This window comes from Lactuca virosa, chromosome 3 (genome assembly GCF_052849685.1).
Source record: "Lactuca virosa cultivar CGN04683 chromosome 3, Lactuca_virosa_CGN04683_v6, whole genome shotgun sequence".
Taxonomy (NCBI): domain Eukaryota; kingdom Viridiplantae; phylum Streptophyta; class Magnoliopsida; order Asterales; family Asteraceae; genus Lactuca; species Lactuca virosa.
In genome coordinates this window covers 317,940,488-317,965,789 of record NC_136428.1, presented here as the reverse complement: position 1 = coordinate 317,965,789, position 25,302 = coordinate 317,940,488, and positions in this window count along the sequence as shown.

Here is a 25,302-nt window from a genome sequence, read left to right as displayed (position 1 = left end):
TGCAAGTACCCATTTTAAAGCTAAGAACTTGCACTACTTGCACCTTGTACAGTTTTGAAAACAAAAATGTTTAAGTTGACCAAAACAGTCCGTGAATGGAGTCCAACTTTTCTGATGAAAGCTGTTAGAAGAATTTTGTTGTGTTCTTGGTGTTTTAACTTGTATTCCCCCCCTTAAAACATAAGAAAACATGAAAATGTAGGGGTATGAACTCACCTTATGTGATTTCAGTAGATGAATGTTGGAGAAGGGAAGTGTTCAACTCAAGAACACTGGAAGATGCCTTGAAGATTTTCAAGAATCTAACATCAAAGTGATGGAGTTTGTGTAAGCAATCGATGATTGGAGTAGAATGAAGTGTAATAATCACAAGGATGATGAATTATACTTACCAAGAGTAGAATAAAGCTTGATGATCAGCCTTGGAGTCTCGAAATAGAGAGAAAAAGTTTGAGAGAAAACTTGTGTTTGATTTTTGGTGAAATGAGAGCAAGTGAGTGAAAATGAGGAGAGAGGTTGATTTGCTCCAGCTCTTAGAACGTGGGAGGGGCTGATGATTGATGGAAAAGTACAAGGAAGTGACTAGGGATGGTGGGGAGATGTGACTGGTCATAGAGTGAGTGTGGGTGGTTGCTTGTGTCATAAACTAAGGAAAAGTCAACACTCCACCTCTTGTACTTTACCCACTAAATCTTGGATAAGATTTATCCCCAAAAACGTGATTAATTAATAAATATGGGGCCTTATATGTTAAAATAAAGTTTTGGGTGAAAATCCCGCGTTAAAATAATTAAAATCGGGCTTAGAACGCAAAACTAGTCGAAAACCGGGAAGAAAATGGCAACCTGCGAGACCTCTCGGTGCTAGGCCGAGGTTCGGTCCCAAGGCTGCTGGGCCCGAAGGCGAAACGAGGCAAAAGGAGTAAGAAGCGAAATGGACCGAAAGGCTTAGGAGCGAAGGCGAAGGTAGAGTTCGGTCCGAGAGGCTTCGGGTTCGGGTCAGGCGAGGTTCGGTCCGAACGGCAGGTTCGGTTCTTGGGGTTCGCTTCTCAGCAGTTCGGTCCCTTAAGGGGACTTTCGGTCCTAAGAGGCTTCGGCCCTATAAGGTAGGTTTCGGATCCTTAAGGGTATTTTACCCGTTTTTACCCCGTTTTAAGCGGTTTTAGTCCCGGTTAAGGGTCGGGATGGCCCAAATGATTACAAAAAGTTACGGGAACTTTTGAGAGAGATTTGGGAGAGATTTGGGAGAGATTTCGAATAGAGAGAGATAGAGTGAAGGAGATTTAGAGAGGTTCCATTTATGACCTTTTTGAGCATCCGGCTTCGCAACGCAAGGTCCGTAAACCCCGTTAAGCCATGATTTAGTGTCCTACACACTCCCGATGAGTGTGCAATAGTGTTTTATCGCTTTGTTTCATTGTTTAGCACTATCAAGGCTAAGGAAAATTAAATACACGAATTTTCCAATTGATGTTTTCTCTTTAAATTAGCGAACTGTTCAGTAATTACATAGCGTAAACCCTAATATACAAGGGTTGACTGGTTGGACTTGTTGACTTAGTTTGACTTTGACTTGACCAGAATTTGACGGTTGTCACACATTAACCCTCCTAGATGCAAAGCTAGTGACCCAGGACCCTTCATGGATGAGTGTAGGACCTTAAACAACTCTCATAAGCATAAGTGGCCATGAGTTTACGGCTGTAAACTCCTAAGGGCCGTAAACTCATCAAAGGCCTCAAAGAAGGTGGTCTTCCTCATCCTAATGTAGAGCAAAAGTCCCTAAAGCTTCCCTAGCCTTCAAACTTGCAATTATACATGAGTGACCATGAGTTTACGGCCGTAAACTCCCTTGGGCCGTAAACCCGTGGTAGTAAACTCATGTGAGTGCCATTCTACCTTCCTTTGTTAAATCACATGTGATTCCAACACATGGTCAAGGTGTTTCCTAGTCCCGGAAGGTGTTTCCTTTTATATAGTTGGTTATAAACACTATATTCATGCCCATATGTGTCATCATATTTTATTTAGTACTTGTTGTGTCTCGGGACTTCATTCGTGGAACTTCTCATCCTTACACGCATAACCGTTTGAATCACCCACATCAGGTGAGTTCATACCTCATAGTGAATCTTTTAACTGTTTTAAACGCTTTTAAGGGGGGGGGGGAATACAAGTTGAACACAATGATAATTGTGTAATTAATTGTTATAAACTTCGTTCAAAATGTTGCTTATGTCTTCTATAAGTAGTCAAAACATTTCAAAAACTATTTTACAGTTATGTTGCTTTATAGTTTAGCAAAACTCCGTTTTTAAAGTATAAACATAACTTGGTAGTAAAATGAGTCTTTTTAGTAACAAATCAAGTAGAATACTAGTAAACTATAATGGGTATAGTTTAGAGAGTCAGTTCATACTAGATACAATACACGATAACATAAGAGAACACACAATAAAGAGAAACAGGGAGGAAGATACAATACACAATAACAGAACAAACATAATGAGGTGCTATAGCATGGAACAATTACAGGATCTAACTATACCAATGAATCACTAACGCATTGCTCTAAACAAAAGGTGATAGTTATATTGGGTATACATGATCATATAATCATAATGTGGATGTTCACGGCTTGCAATCATTGCAGGGGTCGCGTTTGATTCCCAGAATCTTTTGACATGGAGAGCGTTTAGTATGGGATCTAGCCTTCATATTAAACCTTAATACTCAATTTAAGGTAATTAGTACAATAGTAGTCACTTTATACAATACTACAGTACTTATGTTTTACAAACGACAAACGGAACAGTCGGGTCTAGTACATTCAGTAGAAAGGGACCATAATGCTAATCTTATGATTCCTTAATGTATACATTAAGGGATATATATATATATAAATGGTAGCCGACAGATAATAGGATGTGTGCCTTCCGCTTTATTTCCTGTTCCTCGTTGGGTTGTGGGCTTAGAACAGATTCACCCAACCTATTATCTATTCGATTTTAGTTATATATATGTTCTGTACACATTAAGTCATCATAAGGGGTACCAGGTATGGGACAGGTCATAGGACACAAATTCAATGGACAGTTTTCTAATACAAAGCATACTTTTCATATCATATCTCTCAGTACACAAAACTAGAAACTTCCCAATAAAGGGTTTAATCCATTTTATTAAACCAGTGTAGACTTAAAGGACTTTAGGTGATTGACTCTATAATACCTTGGTTTATGCGTCATGGTTATACATCATTAATACCTAATAGGTCGTTGGATGTGTGCCTTCCGCCTTATTTCCTGTTCCTCGTTGGGTTGTGGGCTTAGGGCAGATACACCCAATTAACTATCTATTCGATATTAAATTATGTATAGCCAGTATAAACTAAGTGATTATAGAAGTAATCATTGTGGTCACTATTTTACTATAAGAAATAAGGGTTTTTTTAAATAATATTTTCATAAATTATAAAGGAACTATTACAATTAACTCCATGAGTAACAAACGAATACACCGGGGTTATATACATCAAGGACCTAACAAACAATGAGATGTGTGCTATCCGCTTTACTTCCTGTTCCTCGTTGGGTTGTGGATTTAAGGCAGATGCGCACAGTCGATTCTTTGTTTACTCCAAGTTGTATATAACTTTTATTCATTTAGTACTCATAGAAAGGATTGTAGAATCATTTTTACGTACCTTTCATCTAAATAGGAAACATAGGATTTTCTAGAGGAACAGGCGGACTTTTCTAAAAACATAACTTATAACTTACTTCATTTTCTACTACATTTTTCAACAACTTTCTACAACTTGCATACATCACTAAAATCTTATGAACTCACCAGCTTAATTGCGAACAAACTCTTTTAAATAACTTGTATTCTCAGGAAACTAGTAGACAGGTACTCACGCTGGGAATTCAGAAGATGGAGCAGTATAGCTCCAAGTCTTGTTTTGTCATTTTGCTTATGTACTTTATGTTTTGTGAACACACACTTTGTAAACACTTTCTTTCTAATGAAATGGTTGTTCATTACTTGCTTACTATGATACATGTCTTGTGATACTAAACATGACGTCCTCCACCCCCGAACGTTTCCGCCGTTCCGGTTTTGGGGTGTGACAAATCATGACTTAAACATATCAAAACTCTATGTTAATGATCTTGTTTCATGAGACCGTGATGAAAGTGAAACCCAATTTTCAAAATTTTTAAGGAATTGACGGGGAACTATGTTCTAGATTTTAACGAAACATTTGTTTCAATACCCAAATTTCGATATTCCAAATCATATTCTTTCTTTATCAGTGATCTTGATCAAATGTTCATAACCCATGAATTTTGTCACCCAATAGGATCCAGCTGAAAGTCATTTTTCTTTGAATTTGATTTTTGTGGGAGTATCAATTCTTTCATATGTCACTTTCAAATTAATTCCAAAGCATACTTGTCACTGACTACAACGGTCATACAAGTAATTTCTGTTACAATTTCTCACCTTATGTTTAGACTGATATTTAATAAAATTTATAAGCCACCCACGAAGCCTTGAAAAAGAAGCCCTTCGATACTTCTCTATAAGTATTCGATTGTAATTCACGGGAAACCACACAAGCTGTTGATTATCTCTCTTGATAATTAACGAAGTAACTTTTGCCTTTGTGTCGAAATTTTATTTTTCGACATCATCAAATGTCCAAATCCGAATCCATAAATTCTGAGAGTTTGGAAAATGAGTCTAGTTTGTTCATAAATTTTCTCACGATTTTTAGTGACCTCCAACTTAGGTGAAAACGTCCATAATCACAGACTGGTCCGGATTGGTTCTTGAAATGATAGGCAGTTTTGTAAAAATCACCATAAATTGTAGAAAAATCTTATGGAGATGTGCAAGTACCCATTTTAAAGCTAAGAACTTGAACTACTTGCACCTTGTACAGTTTTGAAAACAAAAATGTTTAAGTTGACCAAAACAGTCCGTGAATGGAGTCCAACTTTTCTGATGAAAGCTGTTAGAAGAATTTTGTTGTGTTCTTGGTGTTTTAACTTGTATTCCCCCCCTTAAAACATAAGAAAACATGAAAATGTAGGGTATGAACTCACCTTATGTGATTTCAGTAGATGAATGTTGGAGAAGGGAAGTGTTCAACTCAAGAACACTGGAAGATGCCTTGAAGATTTTCGAGAATCTAACATCAAAGTGATGGAGTTTGTGTAAGAAATCGATGATTGGAGTAGAATGAAGTGTAATAATCACAAGGAGGATGAATTATACTTACCAAGAGTATAATAAAGCTTGATGATCAGCCTTGGAGTCTCGAAATAGAGAGAAAAAGTTTGAGAGAAAACTTGTGTTTGATTTTTGGTGAAATGAGAGCAAGTGAGTGAAAATGAGGAGAGAGGTTGATTTGCTCCAGCTCTTAGAACGTGGGAGGGGCTGATGATTGATGGAAAAGTACAAGGAAGTGACTAGGGATGGTGGGGAGATGTGACTGGTCATAGAGTGGGTGTGGGTGGTTGCTTGTGTCATAAACTAAGGAAAAGTCAACACTCCACCTCTTGTACTTTACCCACTAAATCTTGGATAAGATTTATCCCCAAAAACATGATCAATTAATAAATATGGGGCCTTATATGTTAAAATAAAGTTTTGGGTGAAAATCCCGCGTTAAAATAATTAAAATCGGGCTTAGAACGCAAAACTAGTCGAAAACCGGGAAGAAAATGGCAACCTGCGAGACCTCTCAGTGCTAGGCCGAGGTTCGGTCCCAAGGCTGCTGGGCCCGAAGGCGAAACGAGGCGAAAGGAGTAAGAAGCGAAATGGACCGAAAGGCTTAGGAGCGAAGGCGAAGGTAGAGTTCGGTCCGAGAGGCTTCGGGTTCGGGTCAGGCGAGGTTCGGTCCGAACGGCAGGTTTGGTTCTTGGGGTTCGCTTCTCAGCAGTTCGGTCCCTTAAGGGGACTTTCGGCCCTAAGAGACTTCGGCCCTATAAGGTAGGTTTCGGATCCTTAAGGGTATTTTACCCGGTTTTACCCCGTTTTAAGCGGTTTTTGACCCGGTTAAGGGTCGGGATGGCCCAAATGATTACAAAAAGTTACGGGAACTTTTGAGAGAGATTTGGGAGAGATTTCGAATAGAGAGAGATAGAGTGAAGGAGATTTAGAGAGGTTCCATTTATGACCTTTTTGAGCATCCGGCTTCGCAACGCAAGGTCCGTAAACCCCGTTAAGCCATGATTTAGTGTCCTACACACTCCCGATGAGTGTGCAATAGTGTTTTATCGCTTTGTTTCATTGTTTAGCACTATCAAGGCTAAGGAAAATTAAATACACGAATTTTCCAACTGATGTTTTCTCTTTAAATTAGCGAACTGTTCAGTAATTACATAGCGTAAACCCTAATATACAAGGGTTGACTGGTTGGACTTGTTGACTTAGTTTGACTTTGACTTGACCAGAATTTGACGGTTGTCACACATTAACCCTCCTAGATGCAAAGCTAGTGACCCAGGACCCTTCATGGATGAGTGTAGGACCTTAAACAACTCTCATAAGCATAAGTGGCCATGAGTTTACGGCTGTAAACTCCTAAGGGCCGTAAACTCATCAAAGGCCTCAAAGAAGGTGGTCTTCCTCATCCTAATGTAGAGCAAAAGTCCCTAAAGCTTCCCTAGCCTTCAAACTTGCAATTATACATGAGTGACCATGAGTTTACGGCCGTAAACTCCCTTGGGCCGTAAACCCGTGGTAGTAAACTCATGTGAGTGCCATTCTACCTTCCTTTGTTAAATCACATGTGATTCCAACACATGGTCAAGGTGTTTCCTAGTCCCGGAAGGTGTTTCCTTTTATATAGTTGGTTATAAACACTATATTCATGCCCATATGTGTCATCATATTTTATTTAGTACTTGTTGTGTCTCGGGACTTCATTCGTGGAACTTCTCATCCTTACACGCATAACCGTTTGAATCACCCACATCAGGTGAGTTCATACCTCATAGTGAATCTTTTAACTGTTTTAAACGCTTTTAAGGGGGGGGGAATACAAGTTGAACACAATGATAATTGTGTAATTAATTGTTATAAACTTCGTTCAAAATGTTGCTTATGTCTTCTATAAGTAGTCAAAACATTTCAAAAACTATTTTACAGTTATGTTGCTTTATAGTTTAGCAAAACTCTGTTTTTAAAGTATAAACATAACTTGGTAGTAAAATGAGTCTTTTTAGTAACAGTTCAAGTAGAATACTAGTAAACTATAATGGGTATAGTTTAGAGAGTCAGTTCATACTAGATACAATACACGATAACATAAGAGAACACACAATAAAGAGAAACAGAGAGGAAGATACAATACACAATAACAGAACAAACATAATGAGGTGCTATAGCATGGAACAATTACAGGATCTAACTATACCAATGAATCACTAACGCATTGCTCTAAACAAAAGGTGATAGTTATATTGGGTATACATGATCATATAATCATAATGTGGATGTTCACGGCTTGCAATCATTGCAGGGGTCGCGTTTGATTCCCAGAATCTTTTGACATGGAGAGCGTTTAGTATGGGATCTAGCCATCATATTAAACCTTAATACTCAATTTAAGGTAATTAGTACAATAGTAGTCACTTCATACAATACTACAGTACTTATATTTTACAAACGACAAACGGAACAGTCGGGTCTAGTACATTCAGTAGAAAGGGACCATAATGCTAATCTTATGATTCCTTAATGTATACATTAAGGGATATATATAAATGGTATCTGACAGATAATAGGATGTGTGCCTTCCGCTTTATTTCCTGTTTCTCGTTGGGTTGTGGGCTTAGAACAGATTCACCCAACCTATTATCTATTCGATTTTAGTTATATATATGTTCTGTACACATTAAGTCATCATAAGGGGTACCAGGTATGGGACAGGTCATAGGACACAAATTCAATGGACAGTTTTCTAATACAAAGCATACTTTTCATATCATATCTCTCAGTACACAAAACTAGAAACTTCCCAATAAAGGGTTTAATCCATTTTATTAAACCAGTGTAGACTTAAAGGACTTTAGGTGATTGACTCTATAATACCTTGGTTTATGCGTCATGGTTATACATCATTAATACCTAATAGGTCGTTGGATGTGTGCCTTCCGCCTTATTTCCTGTTCCTCGTTGGGTTGTGGGCTTAGGGCAGATACACCCAATTAACTATCTATTCGATATTAAATTATGTATAGCCAGTATAAACTAAGTGATTATAGAAGTAATCATTGTGGTCACTATTTTACTATAAGAAATAAGGGTTTTTTTAAATAATATTTTCATAAATTATAAAGGAACTATTACAATTAACTCCATGAGTAACAAACGAATACACCGGGGTTATATACATCAAGGACCTAACAAACAATGAGATGTGTGCTATCCGCTTTACTTCCTGTTCCTCGTTGGGTTGTGGATTTAAGGCAGATGCGCACAGTCGATTCTTTGTTTACTCCAAGTTGTATATAACTTTTATTCATTTAGTACTCATAGAAAGGATTGTAGAATCATTTTTACGTACCTTTCATCTAAATAGGAAACATAGGATTTTCTAGAGGAACAGGCGGACTTTTCTAAAAACATAACTTATAACTTACTTCATTTTCTACTACATTTTTCAACAACTTTCTACAACTTGCATACATCACTAAAATCTTATGAACTCACCAGCTTAATTGCTAACAAACTCTTTTAAATAACTTGTATTCTCAGGAAACTAGTAGACAGGTACTCACGCTGGGAATTCAGAAGATGGAGCAGTATAGCTCCAAGTCTTGTTTTGTCATTTTGCTTATGTACTTTATGTTTTGTGAACACACACTTTGTAAACACTTTCTTTCTAATGAAATGGTTGTTCATTACTTGCTTACTATGATACATGTCTTGTGATACTAAACATGACGTCCTCCACCCCCGAACGTTTCCGCCGTTCCGGTTTTGGGGTGTGACAAATCATGACTTAAACATATCAAAACTCTATGTTAATGATCTTGTTTCATGAGACCGTGATGAAAGTGAAACCCAATTTTCAAAATTTTTAAGGAATTGACGGGGAACTATGTTCTAGATTTTAACGAAACATTTGTTTCAATACCCAAATTTCGATATTCCAAATCATATTCTTTCTTTATCAGTGATCTTGATCAAATGTTCATAACCCATGAATTTTGTCACCCAATAGGATCCAGCTGAAAGTCATTTTTCTTTGAATTTGATTTTTGTGGGAGTATCAATTCTTTCATATGTCACTTTCAAATTAATTCCAAAGCATACTTGTCACTGACTACAACGGTCATACAAGTAATTTCTGTTACAATTTCTCACCTTATGTTTAGACTGATATTTAATGAAATTTATAAGCCACCCACGAAGCCTTGAAAAAGAAGCCCTTCGATACTTCTCTATAAGTATTCGATTGTAATTCACGGGAAACCACACAAGCTGTTGATTATCTCTCTTGATAATTAACGAAGTAACTTTTGCCTTTGTGTCAAAATTTTATTTTTCGACATCACAGATCCAAAATTTTCGTTAGTTTTCTTCTTATCTTATTTTCTTGGCACACTGCACTTATGAAATCCTTGAGGTTATGAGTATTACCAACTCAGGCTGATGATTTCGAAAGTCTGGCATATGACTTCATCTCTAATCCCAAAGACGAAAGAGCCTAGCCTCCATGCCGGAGGTTTTCAATCTTATCCACTTGATACTCACGAACAGTTTGATGTGACAGTTTGGCAACGTGACCCGACTTTCAAGGAACTTTATCTGACATGGCGTGTTTAATGGCTAGCGGTGCGACTTTCAAGGACAGACGTGGCTTACTCATTAAGGAAAACATTTGGAATTCAATTGGGGTTACTTAAAAAAGGAAGTTGTTCTCTTCTTTTATAAGCACGCGTTCAAATTCACAGACGATCAAAAAGCCCTAACTTTCTCTAATCTTCAAGAATTCTCAAAACCCTAATCAATGGCGGCTGATTCAACCACTACTACTGTAGAAGTTATCTCGCAACCTATCATGGAGATCCAAAGCACTAATTATCAGGTTGAAGGTGATGTCTCACAGTACCCTGAGGAGTTGAAGATGTTGATCGTTGCTCTTCAACATTCTGGTCTTGCAAATGCCATGTTCAATTCTTTTGCTGTTCCGTTGACATGATTATCAATGGCTGGTTCTACTGCTTCTTACAGCAAAGTCACTGATGTAATCACATTCAATCTGTTGAATGAGAAGCAAATTCGACTCACAAAGAAATTATTTACTCAGATATTGGTAATTCCAAATTTACCTCCATTCTTTAAAGCTACTAATGCTCAAGTAATGTTCACGTTTAACGAAATGGGTCACCAGCCACCACTTGTTAAGATCAGTGATTTCAAGAAATCTGGTCTTCCTTGTATATGGAATTTCTTGTTTGGGATTTATCTTCGTTGTTTAAGTGGACGAAGTGTTGGGCTTGACAAAGGGAGAATGGAAGTTTATGCAATGGTAGTTGGGTTGTATTATGATCTCAATGTTGGTTACACAACTCAAATTTGGCAAGAGTTTATAAAGGGTCTGGGAAACACGAATGTGGTAAAAGAGATTTCGTGTGCACGTTACTGGAGTTTGATTCTTCAGTATGTCTACGAGAAAGAAGGAATTCAAATCCTACTGATGAAGAAAAGGCGAAATTTGCAAAGTATCATTTTCCAAAGGCTGTTGAAGATGATTCAACAGTATTTCCATCTGTTGCACGAATTCTTGATGGAATGCTGAAGAAAGTTGATCCAACTAATTCAGTATTAGTGGGATACTTTAAACATGTTAATCGTTCAATTGAAACTGGGATTTTATTAAAGGCAAGTGATGAAGGAACTTCGAAGAAAGTGAAGAAGTCAAATAAGGGAGTTGATGATGTTGTTCATGAAAGTCCCAAGAAAAAGGAGAAGCCTAAGTCTCCTAAGAAGATTGTACACGAAACCAAGACACGTGAGGAGAAGGTTATTCTTGAATTTTCGAAGGAATTGATGCCTTCGAAATTTGGTGTGTTCAAACGGTTAAGGAAGTTTTCTTATCAGAAACGAATTACATCATACAATCAATCTTCTACTATTCGTAAACCTCAGCTTAAACGTCAAGGAGTGATAGTTTGTGAGATTCCTGCACCAGTTTCACCTTCATCCAAGAAGCGAAGAGTTGAAGATGTGGCTAAGCACATTCACAATGAAATTGTTCCAGACACACCTTTGGGTTCGAATTCCCCAACACAAACACAACCAATGGTTCTTCCGAATGTTTCATTGCCGATAACAACAGTTCCACTCGAAATTGTTGTAACCAAATCAATTCCTGAGGAGGTTCCAATTTCAAACATTGTTACAAACGTATCTGATACAAGTGTATATGTTTTTGAGAGTGTTGATTAATCATCCCAAGGTATTCCTCTTACCTTTTTTTTCTGAACTGATAACAAGTACTTTTTTTTCACTTCCACCTTTCATTCAACACATTTCTACTGCCACTACTTCACCTACATTCGATCATGTTTTACAACAACCCTTTACTACTCTTTTCCCATCACAATCCACCGATCAACCAAAACCAACTTCCGATGATGAAACAAATGAATGAAGTTTTGGAGGAACGTTTGAAGATCTTCATTTTGATTCGGAAGAAGAAGATATACCAGATCACATGTTGATGTCTGGTAAGCAGTTTAAAATTTTGAACAGGAAGCTTAACTCTATTCTTCAATCCCAAGGTGATTCTGGTGCTAAGAATTCGGTTTCGGGAATAGAGGTTGATGTAATGTTGAAGGCAATGGAGCTTCGACTGCAAAAGCAATTGGATGTTATGGATAAAAATAACGAATTACGGGTCAAAGCTCAGACTAATCTGTTTAATTCTGCACTCAAAGATCTTCGTTCGACAACAAAAGAACGGCATTTTCTTTTTGTTAAAGATGTCAAGACAGTTCGTGAAGATGTCAATCGAAAGATTGAGGGGTTGAAGGTTGAATTTTCCAAAGAACTCAATGAGCTGAATTCCAATTATTCGATTGTCAAGTCGAATATTGACACTATAGCGCCTACAGTTTTCACGGTTGTTGAATGGTATCAAGAACTAACTCGAAAGTTTGATGCAAAGGAAAAAGTTGATGCTCAAAATTTCGAAAAGATGGGTGTTAGGCTTGATGAACTGAAAGCATTAGTATCGAAGCTAGCTCCTACTTCGTTTTTAGCTCCTGAGTTTTTAACCCATAATTGCATTCTTTGGATCAAGCTATTCAGAAGGCGGTTGCTCCTATAATGAAGTTTGCAAACATGTTACCCACTGGTGCCCCACCTGTTCTCACAGGGGTGAAAGGGGGAGAAAAGAAGAATCAAGAAGGCAAATCTTCGAAAACAACAAAAGGGGTTGATAAGTCGAAGAAGACTGAAAAGATTGTTACCACTGGTGAAGTAATGAAAGTTGTATCGACTCAAGTTCTGATTCCTATAGTTTCAAAGGTGATTACAACTGAAGCTATCAAGACAACAACAAGACCCATTCTGAAAGAAATTTTTATTGGTTCGTCTACTGAAGGAGGAAGTTCAAGCTCAGCTAAACCAAAACCTTCTGAAGATGATGATAAAGGGAAGGGGATTTTGATTGAAAAGTCGAAGGAAGAGAGGAAGGCTGAAATAGAGGCTGAAATGGAAAAACAAAGACATATTCAAAGCATTATGAGGCTTCGTGCGAGTGATCCACCTGGTATGGATAAGGGAGATCCTAAGAAGTTGCATAGCTATGAAAACATTGAAGCCAGAGTGTCATACAATCAGAGGTATGCATTTGAGAAGAAACCACGAAGGAGTTATTCTATCAAAAATTCGGATATGAATCAAATCGACTTTCCTGTTAATGAAATGATGTTCATTAATGCTCAGTATAAGGTGATTGAGAGGTTCAAGAACGAAGATGATTTTCTTCATATGAAACTTAGGTTTCATGCTGTTGTGGGAAAGGATCAAGAAGAAGTGTGGTCACTCATCAAGATCAAAAAGATGTTGAGCATCACAAGAGATGTAATGTTTGAGAACATGATACAAAATTTTCGTTATCATGTTGTTAGAGCAAACAATGTTGCATGCGATTTTTCGATAGCAGATTTTCCTATAATGAACTTGAATGATCTGATTCAAGTTGAATTAATTTTGAAAGACATGGAGGCTTCGCAATTTCAAGGAACTGGCAAGGAAATTTTGAGACGAGGTCTTGGTCATATCAAAATTATCATAGACAATTATTATGATTGCCTAGCCTTGACTGATGTCGAATTGTCAACGGCTCTTGGGAAGGAAGTTAAAGTTGCTATGGAATTGTCGAAGACTCAAGCAGAGCTGAAGAAATATGCAGATGGGGAGATTTGCTTAAAACCTTTTGGAATGGTCTTTGCTGGAAAAGACAAGAATGGCAAAGCTAAGAGGTTTTTGTTCCAGACTGTTGAGATAGAAAGATATACCACTTCGTAATATACGAGCTTTATTGTTTGTATGAATAATTGCAAGAAGAATAATGATGGAGACAAGGTGGAGTTAAGGAAGATAATTACTTGGTACTTGGAGATACGAAGGATGCTGCATTTTGCTGCACAAATTCTCACGAATTGAGAAGTTCGACATGATTACAAAGGGGGAGATTGTAGAGTCGAACTTTATTGTAATATGTCGAAGTCTGTGTCATTTTTCTATTTCGTATGATTCCTTATGTATTTTCTATGGCACTTGTTTTAACGAATCTTTGAAGTCTAGCCTTAGTATTTTTTGTACTTTCAGTCTCCTATAAATAGGATCTGAACATAGAGTAGATGAAAGAGTTTTTCCCAGTTATTCTGTCATTTCTTGTACTCGTGTTCATACGGAAATAATATGAGTTAAAACCCAGAACTTATTTAGTTCTCGTGTTCATCTTTACATTGTTTTTACTCTGATTTGATTCTCATGCTCGATTAAACACTACTACATATGGTCCCAAAAAAATTTTGTTTTATAATTGATAAAATAGTATTTCTAATTGCCATCCATACATCTCAACAAATCAAAGTATCAAATATATCAAAATTAGAGTGAATATCAAATGCGGAATCCCCAAGGTGTGTGTGGTGCAATCAACTCGAGTCCTTCCCCTTGGAACCGGAAGCACCTGAAACACAAACTAAATCCGTAAGCACAAAGCTTAGTGAGTTCCCCAAGATACGACATATTAAACATATCATATAACGGTCCCCACCGAAGGAGATACAGGCCCCACCCACACTCACATAACGGGCCCCACCCAAATGAGAGACAAGCCCCGTCCACACTCGCATAACGGGTCCCGCCCAAAGAGATACGGGCACCACCCACACTCACGATATGGGCCCCGCCCAATAAGCATACACATCCAAACACATACAAGTATCACACAGACAACAAGTACTTCAACATAATCAACAGGGGTCAGAATTTATGCCTTAGACCCGCTAAACCCAATGAGGGAAACTCACCTCGAAAAGCTGAAAGAAGTAAGTGATCCTAACTTTTATTATTATTGTTTCCTAACTTTTATTATTATTTTCAGGGGAAGATCCTCAATCCTACTTAGGGTCCTACATCTTAAAGAAACCTCAGGATCCTAAAACATACCTCAGGATCCTAACTTTGTTTATTATTGTTTCCTAATAGATTTAACGTGTATATTTCTAGTCTTATTCTCATATGTGTAGAAATAGTCAACATAAGACTCATTCTCAACTAAGAAACATTTCAATCAGGCTTAAGACCCAGAAATACCAAGTCAAAGCAATGTGCTTATACTTATTTAAGAGGATCCTATAAATATCAGACTTTTAGTTACTTGGATTAGACTATAAATACACATATACTCTTCACACTATGCACAACTAAACTTACTACAACATATGTATTTGTATACTTACTTCCATTTCTTTAACTCACATTTCAATCAATACAAATAAACGAGGCAGAAGATCATTATCACCTCCCAAGGTTTTATGTCGGAGATCCTAACAAGGATCAAGGGCTTTCCTTGTGAACCACTTGTGTGATCTTGTTCTCAATTAGATACTTTTTCCAACTACAACACCACAACCTCTCATACAACTTGGTTGATTCTCAATCGATTGATTTTTGACCAAAACATAAACTTTTGTCACTAAAAATTAACAATTATAAATTTCCTACAGAAAATATGTACGAATTTTATTACAAAAAAGAAAATAATGCATGTTTTCAAAAACAAATATAATAACATATTATCAAATAATCTAACCAAGCTTTCAAAAATGGCTCTGATACCAATTGGTGAGTTTTATTTAAAAATAGTCTAATTATAGTTTAAAAATGACGTTATTAGCAACATAAGCAATTCTATATTTGAATAAACTAAAACCATTTTTACCCACCAATTATCATTTTGCATGGTTATGAAAGATTAAGACAATCACAAAAAGGAAAGAGTTTACAACCTTTGAAGAGTTTGGTTCCTTTTAACAATTAGGAATTCAATAAAAATGTCATTAAACTCAAAGAAGAAGCTCTCTATAAGGTATCCACCAAACAAGAATCAACCACCAAAAGATGCTAGTCTTTACTTGTATATATGTTGTTATTAATCTTTAAGATTTATAACAAATAAACCTTAAAGAGAAGAAACATATAAGGCTCTTAATGTAAGCACCAAATGTAAGAAGAAGAGAGGGAGAGAGCGCATGCAAAATCCAAAATTTGGCAGCAATGAGAATGATAAAAACTACTAGTTTTTGGTTACTTATGCTTCTTTATATACCAACACTAGGCGAATGCCCGCGCGTTGCGCAGAAACACCTATATAATTAAAGTCCTTATAAATATATGTTTTTTTTAAATAAAACAATAACGTTGTTGTTAAATTTGATATAACAATTTTTACACTAAATTGATATAATATATCGATTATATTGAATTATATGAGAATATATACATCTATTATAACTTCTTAATCTCAATCGTTAGAATGACTTCTACCCGCGAGTTACACATGAATAAAATTAATATAATATACAATTTAATTTTATTTATAGTTTTTGTTATTGTTAATTAATTTTTTTTTAATTTATTTGTTTAATGTTTTAATTTCTATCATTATAATTATTTAAAACATCAAACATTATTTTTTTATTTTAAAGGTAAAAATATAATCATTTATATAGAGTTATTTTTAACTATTGTTATTATAAGTTATTTTAAGCTACTTATTTGAAAACTTTTAATGATTATAAAAATATATTTAGAAATTATTTTAGTTAAATTGATATTACAATTTAGTTGTTGCATTTATCACTACAATTTATCACATTTAACTATTTACAAAATACTTTTTAGTTTTTTAAGTGGAACTAAAATTTATATTTAAGTTGACATTGTAATGTCATATTTAAGTTCACAATGTAAGTATTTTGTCAAAACTGTTCAAAAGTTGTAGCTTTAAGCTGAAAATGGTTTACATATAACAACATATTAAATCTAATAAATTAAGTATAACATGTTAAAAATTAAAGACATAACTTTATAAGTAGAAGTAAATATATTTTTTTAATATTGAAATTTAGTTTATATATGATTACACTTTAGGTTTGATATTTATTTAACATAATTAACCAAATTATAATTATTATTAGAAAGAAATTGAAAAGTTATGGGAGTTTCAAATGAATGTGGTGATAGGAAAAATAGATGGGAGCTTCAAATGAATGTGGTGAAATGAAAAATGCTTCCTTTATAAGTATATAATGATAAGAGTACTAGGGCACCATACTTCCAGTTAGTAAATGAATGGACACAGAGAACAAGCATGAGTGCAAAGACTAAAGGCAACAAGCAAGCCTTTTTCAACCTATGAATTTTGTGAACAAAAGTGAAGCGTTGGAGTGCCTTTTACACAATCATAAGCTAGTTAATTCCTAACCAATTAGTTATTCTAAGTGCTCAAAATGTTTTACAAAACTTATATATATATATATATATATATATATATATATATATATATATATATATATATATATATATAGTTTTTGTTCTCTTTTATTATTATTTCCTGGAAAAAATAATTCCCAACATGTTGGGAAAATATTACTTTTATAAAATATTTTTTTCCATTTAAATACAAGTGTTGATATTTATTAATAATTAAAATTACTCTAACAAATAATCAGTTAGGAGTAACTTGCTATAATGTGTGACGCTGTATGATAATATGTTATTAGCAATATTATTCTATAAATACTCTCATTTGGTTGTCTCTTTTTATTTATTTATTTCTTTAGATAACCATATAATGGAATTTGAAGTGTGTTATACATGATTCACCTAAATATTTGCTCTTATAAAATAGTCACGTAGTAACCATCACTAAATCTTCAAAAAGAGCTAGAGTATATTTGGAGTTTTGTTGTAGACTTTCATGACTTATTTATAGATATCAGCATAACTGGAATTCAAATTGGATTATGTCCGCCTGGGACCTTTACATTCCCCCTTCAAAACATGGTTAGAAAAATCTTGGTATTCGTGCATTCTAAGTATTTGACTATAAAGATTCTTAAATGCTTATTTTTGCAACAATGTTTCACTTTTGTATATTTGGACTTTCTTTTTTTAAGGCGTTAAAAGTTAGCGCAAAAATGGTATTACAATTTGCATCAATTTTTATGCAAGAGAGCCATGAGAATTTAGTCAAAATAACATTGAGGCATTAGACAATCATGACAAGGTTATATTTTAGGTAAAAACTATAGTATCATATATTGGTAGTGCGATTAAAGTACATTGTTATTCCCAAAAAAACTTCCCCTTAAAATAAGGATTAAAAGATAGTCATAACAAGGTTATATTTTAGGTTTGATCTCTTTAAAATGATTGTTAACCTGCATTTCATGATGCAGGTCAATTTCACGTCCAATTGACCATTACACGTCTACCATATCAAAAGGGCATGTTGTAACTGCTTATATTGTAACTGCTTATTGGTCTATAATCAAGGCTTATGAGGCAGTTTAAAAGGAATAATGAGGTAATAATAAAGATGGTGGAAACTTTCTTCATTCATTGATTATCGAGTAGCCGAGATGGAAAAGAAGACCTGTAAATTTTTGAACAATGAAGAGCCATATAATATCCAATTTTTAATATTTTTCTTATTATAACTATTTACTTTGAAAATCTACTCAATTATAGCATTGCACTTTTACGTTTTCTTTTTGGTACATTATATTTGAGAAGGTGTTCAATTTTAACAAATGGGGGGGGGGGGAAGGAATTGTAATTATTTGTCATTTGTCTTTTATAATTATTATTGTCTAAAAGTAGTGTCTAGGATGTGAAATAAAGTGTATAACCCTCAATAGTCTAAGGGGCTATATTGTAAATATGTATGTCGTATTGCAATCAAACGATTGCAACTCTATTATTGTACTCGGCTCCTTTGAGCCTATAAATAGGGTCTTTGCCCATATGGAATGAATAAGCTAAGTTTGAGTGTTTAAGACTTGAGTTGATCTCAAAGTTCTTCCTCTGTTGAAATAGTTGTTCTATTTCTGAATAGCAGAGCCCTATCCAAATATATTCATATAATCATTCATATAATCCAAACAATCCATCGTCAATCCATCCCGACGCATCATTCAGGTATAATTCTATCCTAATCATTTTATTAATTCCGTCATGTCGTTCAATTTGGTATCAGAGCATGTTTATAAAAATTTGGTATCAGAGCAAAGTAACGTTCTTATTATTCTTATTATCAGTTTGCATATTCAATCTATCGTTAATAATAATATATGCATATGCAACATCATAAACATGATAAGCATCATAAACATGATAATGAATAACCATTGTTTTTAAATATTCATATTTAAAAAAGTTATCAACAATTAAAATATTTATCATAAGAAGATTTAATACCATAAATATGTCTCAAGATATTTTCAATTGTTAAATCACTTTTATTTCTTCATGATAGTATCATTTCGAGTTATTCTAACTATTAATTCTACAAAATTTGAAATTTTTATTAAAATAATACTCGTTTTTAATAATCAAATTCATGCTTGAAATATATATTTATGTCTAACAAAATTTTGATGAATTGTATTCCTAATAGAAATATTATTTTAAGAATACAAAAAATCCAAGAATCTATAAATAATTCTAAGAAAAATCTCAAGGATTCTTACAAACCTAATAATCAAGGTACGATTTTAAACAATAACCATATTGATGATGTTAGATATTTCATAAGAACTAGTATTAAAATCCGTTACAAGCAAATACGACGTCTAAAAACAAAACTATTTGTATTCTAAAACATATGTCTTTTAAACACTATTATAATTAACACTACTATTAAATAAATTTTAATCGTAACTTTAAATCTAAAACGAAACTAAACTATTATTATTATAAAATTATAATCATGAGTTTTTCAAGTCTAGATACAAATAAACAAGAATTAAAAATTTTTCGTAAAACATTGAAACAATCTAAAAAATTTCTTTTAGACTTAAAAATAGATTCTGACATATCAATGATAAATTGTATATCTAATATTGAAGCAATACATATAATAAATAATAGTATAAATTGGAAACAAGAACAAATAAAAAACCTTGAAGATAAAATAACAAAATTAATTTGTTAAATATGATAGAAAAAACAACTACTTCACTAGAAAAAAGAAACTAAAAATTTTATTTTTAATACGCACAATATATGGAAACTTTACAAGAAAAAGTAGAAACACTAACTAAATTATTTGCAGCACTAGAAATTCCATCTGAAACTCAAGAAAATAATATAGAAATAGAAAATAATTCAGATGATAATGACGCAGAAGTAATATATGATTTTTCTTCAGATGATGAAAACCCTTATTCAAATCCATATAGAGATTCACAAAACAATTTTGGATTAAAACGAAAACAATCATATGTTGAAGGTGATTATCAAAGTCAATATATTTATGGACCACCTTCATTAGAAGAAAATTTTTTATATAGACAAGGAATGGTTAAAAATAAACAAAACAAATGGGAAAAAATACCTCCTCAATACATACCTAAATTATTTACATTTCCAACAAATTCAGATATTCTTTTTATTGATTGTGACCAAAATCCTGAAGCAAAAATTCAAGAATGGAGTAATAAAATGGGAGTACAAATTCAGTTAACCGAAGAATTAAGAAATTTACACCCAAAACATTTTCTTAATTATATCATTCATAAAACACAAGGTAACGCATATCGTTTTCTTTCATCTCTTGATGAAACCGAAACAATGATGATAGCCACCACTGATGCTATGGAAACATTTAAAAATATATTAAGCCGTCTTATTCAGGAATTCATAGGAAAACAAATTGAAGATAAAATATCAAAAGAAGCTTTTCAATTAGAATCACTATGGCATTTAACTAATTTACGAATTTGTAATATGTGTTATTTAGAACCATTTATATGTGAATATTCTGAACATTATTATAATTTAGACTCCATTAGAAAAAAGGCAGCATTAGATATGTTCTATCAAAAATTACCATCATTAGTAAGCCAAAGTGTAATAAAAGATTTCCAAGAAGCATTACAACAAAATAAAGTTGCAGACACCTTAGGAGCACGAATAAGCATATTAAAAGCATGGATGCAGAAAAAATGTTTAGAACAAAAAACAGCACAAGATGCAAAAATAGATTTATGTTGTGACATCCTTTCTAACAAAGTAAATCAATATGGTTGTAAAGAAAAACAACAAAGTAAAAAGAAAATTTGGAAAAAACAAACTTATAAACCCAAATATAAAGAATATTATAAACAAGGGGAAAGAAAATATTTCCGAAATAGAAAACAATATAAACAAAAATATCAATCCAAAACAAATTATTGCCCATCGAATAAAAAAGACTGTAAATGTTGGATATGTCAAGAAGAAGGACACAAAGCCTATGAATGCCCAAAGAAGACTAAAAAAGAAAAAGAAACAAATATATTAAAAATTGCATACGACCTTGGATACGAACCAATAGAAGATTCAAATATAGATTCAGAAATAGATATTTATGCATATACTACTGATTCTGATTCAGATGCAGGTACATAATCTTATGGAAAAAGTATTACTAGAATTAGAACTTGAGGGAAACCTCATATCTAATCTATCTGGAATATACATTGCTAAAGCATACAATGGTATGAAAATACCATCTGAAGTAAACAATGATAAAGTATACAGTGATATGAATATATCACCAAAAGCATACAGTGATATGAATATATCACCAAAAGCATACAGTGATATGAATATATCACCAAAAGCATACATTGATATGAAAATTTTCATATCATCATTTGAAACAAACAAATTTAAGCAATTATTCAAGTACTCAAGAAACGCAAACATTCAGTCCACAAATATATCGAAATGGAAGCAATCATGAAACAAATCAAACACCAGTTCAAACATAAAGAAGATCAAGAAGCATCATTAGTCAGACAACTCGAAGCAGTCAGACGAGAAAAAGAACAACTACTACAAACAATACAAATTCTATCATCTCAATCAGTACCTAAAGAAGAAGCAGCTAGCAGTTCAACAACGAAGCAACCAAAAGAAGACATTCAAGAAATTTCATCCGATGATAGTCAGCCACAAACAATGCTCAAGTCAGAAAAACAACCTATAAATCCAGAAGAATATCCACCACTTCAAGCAGATCATAAAAATATAAAGAAATGGTACGTGATTTTCAACGGAGAAAACAAAGGAGTATATGACAACTGGGGAATCGCCAGTTCATATATTCTTGAAAAAAATATCATTCACAAAAGCTACAAAACGAAAAATGAAGCAGAAGCCGCATACAACGAAGCTTACAAAGCAGTAATAAAAGATAACGTAGAATGTTCAAAAACAGTTCTCCTAACACCACAAAACCCTATGACCAGCTTCACACCACAAAAACCTTTATCCATCCCAAGATCCCTTAACCAATTAAATGCAAAAATTGCCCTTGAATCCATTCTATCAACCAAAGAAAAGGAAGCCATGAAAAAACCATCTGCCAAAAAATTCGCCGAATTATGGGATAGCCTCGTTTCCTACACTGAGGTCCATTCTTTAATGGGTTTTTACCCAGTAGCCAGGCTCCCAGGCCCTAAAGCAGTTTTCCTAGCCGATTTATCAGATCCTATGACTTTATGGGATTATTTTATTCATGGGTTCATCGACACCATCTATCTAGAAGGCACCAATCTACACTGCATCAGCGAATTCCCTTCTGCTGTGCAAACTATCATCAGAAATTATAAAATACGCTTTGCAAAACAGGAAAGAGGATTATTCATCAAAATGCATTCTAGCTACCCAATTTTTGATGAAGAATCTCAACTAATTGTCCCAAGTATTACTTTTGCAAACATGGGAATAAGCAACGGCTCAAAACCAACAAAATATGATCTACCCCATGAATCCCCAACACAAGAACATCTAATCTTTGCACTTGCCGGTGTTTATTTAGCATCATCACGCATTGGCAACGGTAAAGATCAAAGGTCAAGAATCAGAGTAAATTATGCTAGTAAAACTTTCATTATCTACTCTTTAACAGACAATGAAATCACTCCGGAAGCAATGAAAGCAATTGAAACATTCGAACAACCTTTCGAAAAATTTTCTCATCAACTGGCTGAATTACCCGATGATATCAAGAAACAACTTTGCAAACATATTATGCATGCTCCACGACACAATTGCAGTCACTGTTCAGAAAACACAGAAGAAACACTATTCATGGAAGATTAACGTCCGCCATGACACAAGCAAACATTATTCAAAAACATGTGTTTTCGGAAGCGGGAGGAATGACGTAAGCAATGACATAAGAAGCCATTATTAAAGAAGACATTATTGAAGACACGAGTCCTTTCATTATGGAAGGAATTGTAATTATTTGTCATTTGTCTTTTATAATTATTATTGTCTAAAAGTAGTGTCTAGGATGTGAAATAAAGTGTATAACCCTCAATAGTCTAAGGGGCTATATTGTAAATATGTATGTCGTATTGCAATCAAACGATTGCAACTCTATTATTGTACTCGCCTCCTTTGAGCCTATAAATAGGGCCTTTGCCCATATGGAATGAATAAGCTAAGTTTGAGTGTTTAAGACTTGAGTTGATCTCAAAGTTCTTCCTCTGTTGAAATAGTTGTTCTATTTCTGAATAGCAGAGCCCTATCCAAATATATTCATATAATCATTCATATAATCCAAACAATTCATCGTCAATCCATCCTGACGCATCATTCAGGTATAATTCTATCCTAATCATTTTATTAATTCCGTCATGTCGTTCAATTTGGTATCAGACGGAATGACGTAAGCAATGACATAAGAAGCCATTATTAAAGAAGACACATTATTGAAGACATGTGGCCTTTCAATATGGAAAGGATTTGTTATTATTTATGTGTCGGTAGAATAATAGAATAATTATTAAGTGTATTATTTAATGTAACATAAAGTGTGTAAGTCCCTCAATAGTCTAGGGAGCTATAATGTAAATATGTTTGTCATATTGCAATCAAACGATTGCAATTCAATTATGTACTCGGCTCATTTGAGCCTATAAATAGGGCCTTTGCCCATATGAAATAAACAAGCTAAGTTTGAGTGTTTAAGACTTGAGTTGATCTCAAAGTTCTTCCTCTGTTGAAATAGTTGTTCTATTTCTGAATAGCACAGCCCTATCCAAATATATTCATATAATCATTCATATAATCCAAACAATCCATCGTCAATCCATCCCGACGCATCATTCAGGTATAATTCTATCCTAATCATTTTATTAATTCCGTCATGTCGTTCAATTTGGTATCAGAGCATGTTTATAAAAATTTGGTATCAGAGCTAAGTAACGTTCTTATTATTCTTATTATTAGTTTGCATATTCAATCTATCGTTAATAAGAATATATGCAACATCATAAACATGATAAGTATCATAAACATGATAATGAATAACCATTGTTTTTAAATATTCATATTTAAAAAGGTTATCAACAATTAAAATATTTATCGTAAGAAGGTTTTAATATCATTATAAATATGTCTCAAGAAATAGAAAATTCACCAATCATTATTAATAACGAAGAAAACGAATCTGGATATATTTTTGATGCTTTAATTAGCAAAAATAACATTAATAAAGATGTTATAAAAAAATCAAATTTTACACTATCAGAAAAATATAATTTTAAAAATAACTCATTAAAAAATTTCTTTTCTAGGAAAAATATTATATATTATGGAAAAATTATAGGAGAAGAAGAAATACCTATAGAATCAACCCAAGGAAATATTATTATACCCATAATAAATAAACAACAAATTAGAAATAGATTATCTAATATTAAAGAAGCAGATAGAACAAAAATTGCTTATATTCATATATCAACTATTCAAGTAATTTTAAAAAGTACTTTTAGCGATTTAGATACACCAATAGATTTAGAAATCAGAGATGATCGTATAATTAATAACCAAGAAAGTATTATTGCAAAAGGAAAAGGCAATTTAATTGAAGGAAAAATAAAATTTGATATTAATATTCAACTAGGATTAAGTCTTAAAGATAAAAATCTAAGTAATAGTATTATTGTACGATATAAATTATTAAGACAAAATTTTATGATAAAAGGTAATCATCCGTTCACTATTACATATCAAATAAATTATGCATTAACAAATTCTCATCATAGTATTACATTTAAAACAGAAGATAGAATTTATATAGATAAATTATTTACCCCTTTATTATCCCTTGAATCACCAAATATGACTAATAATAGAATATTCAATGAAACTAATTTTCAACCAATAATAACTACTCCGTTAATAAAAAGAAGTCCAATTATAGAACCTCTATTTTCAACTATAATAGGTAGATCTTCTATTTCAGAATGTCAGCCTTCAACATCTAATGAAAATAACGATGAAAAGTTAGAAGATATTAAAGAAATGATTAGATCATTAAGTTTAACAATATGACAGAATCATCTAGTAATTCCCTAAAATATTTTAAAACACTTGAAGGATCATATCAAAATACAAAACCATGTATACCAGATAAAGAAATGATTATAGAAATACCGCAAAATTTACCACAAGGAACAATATATAA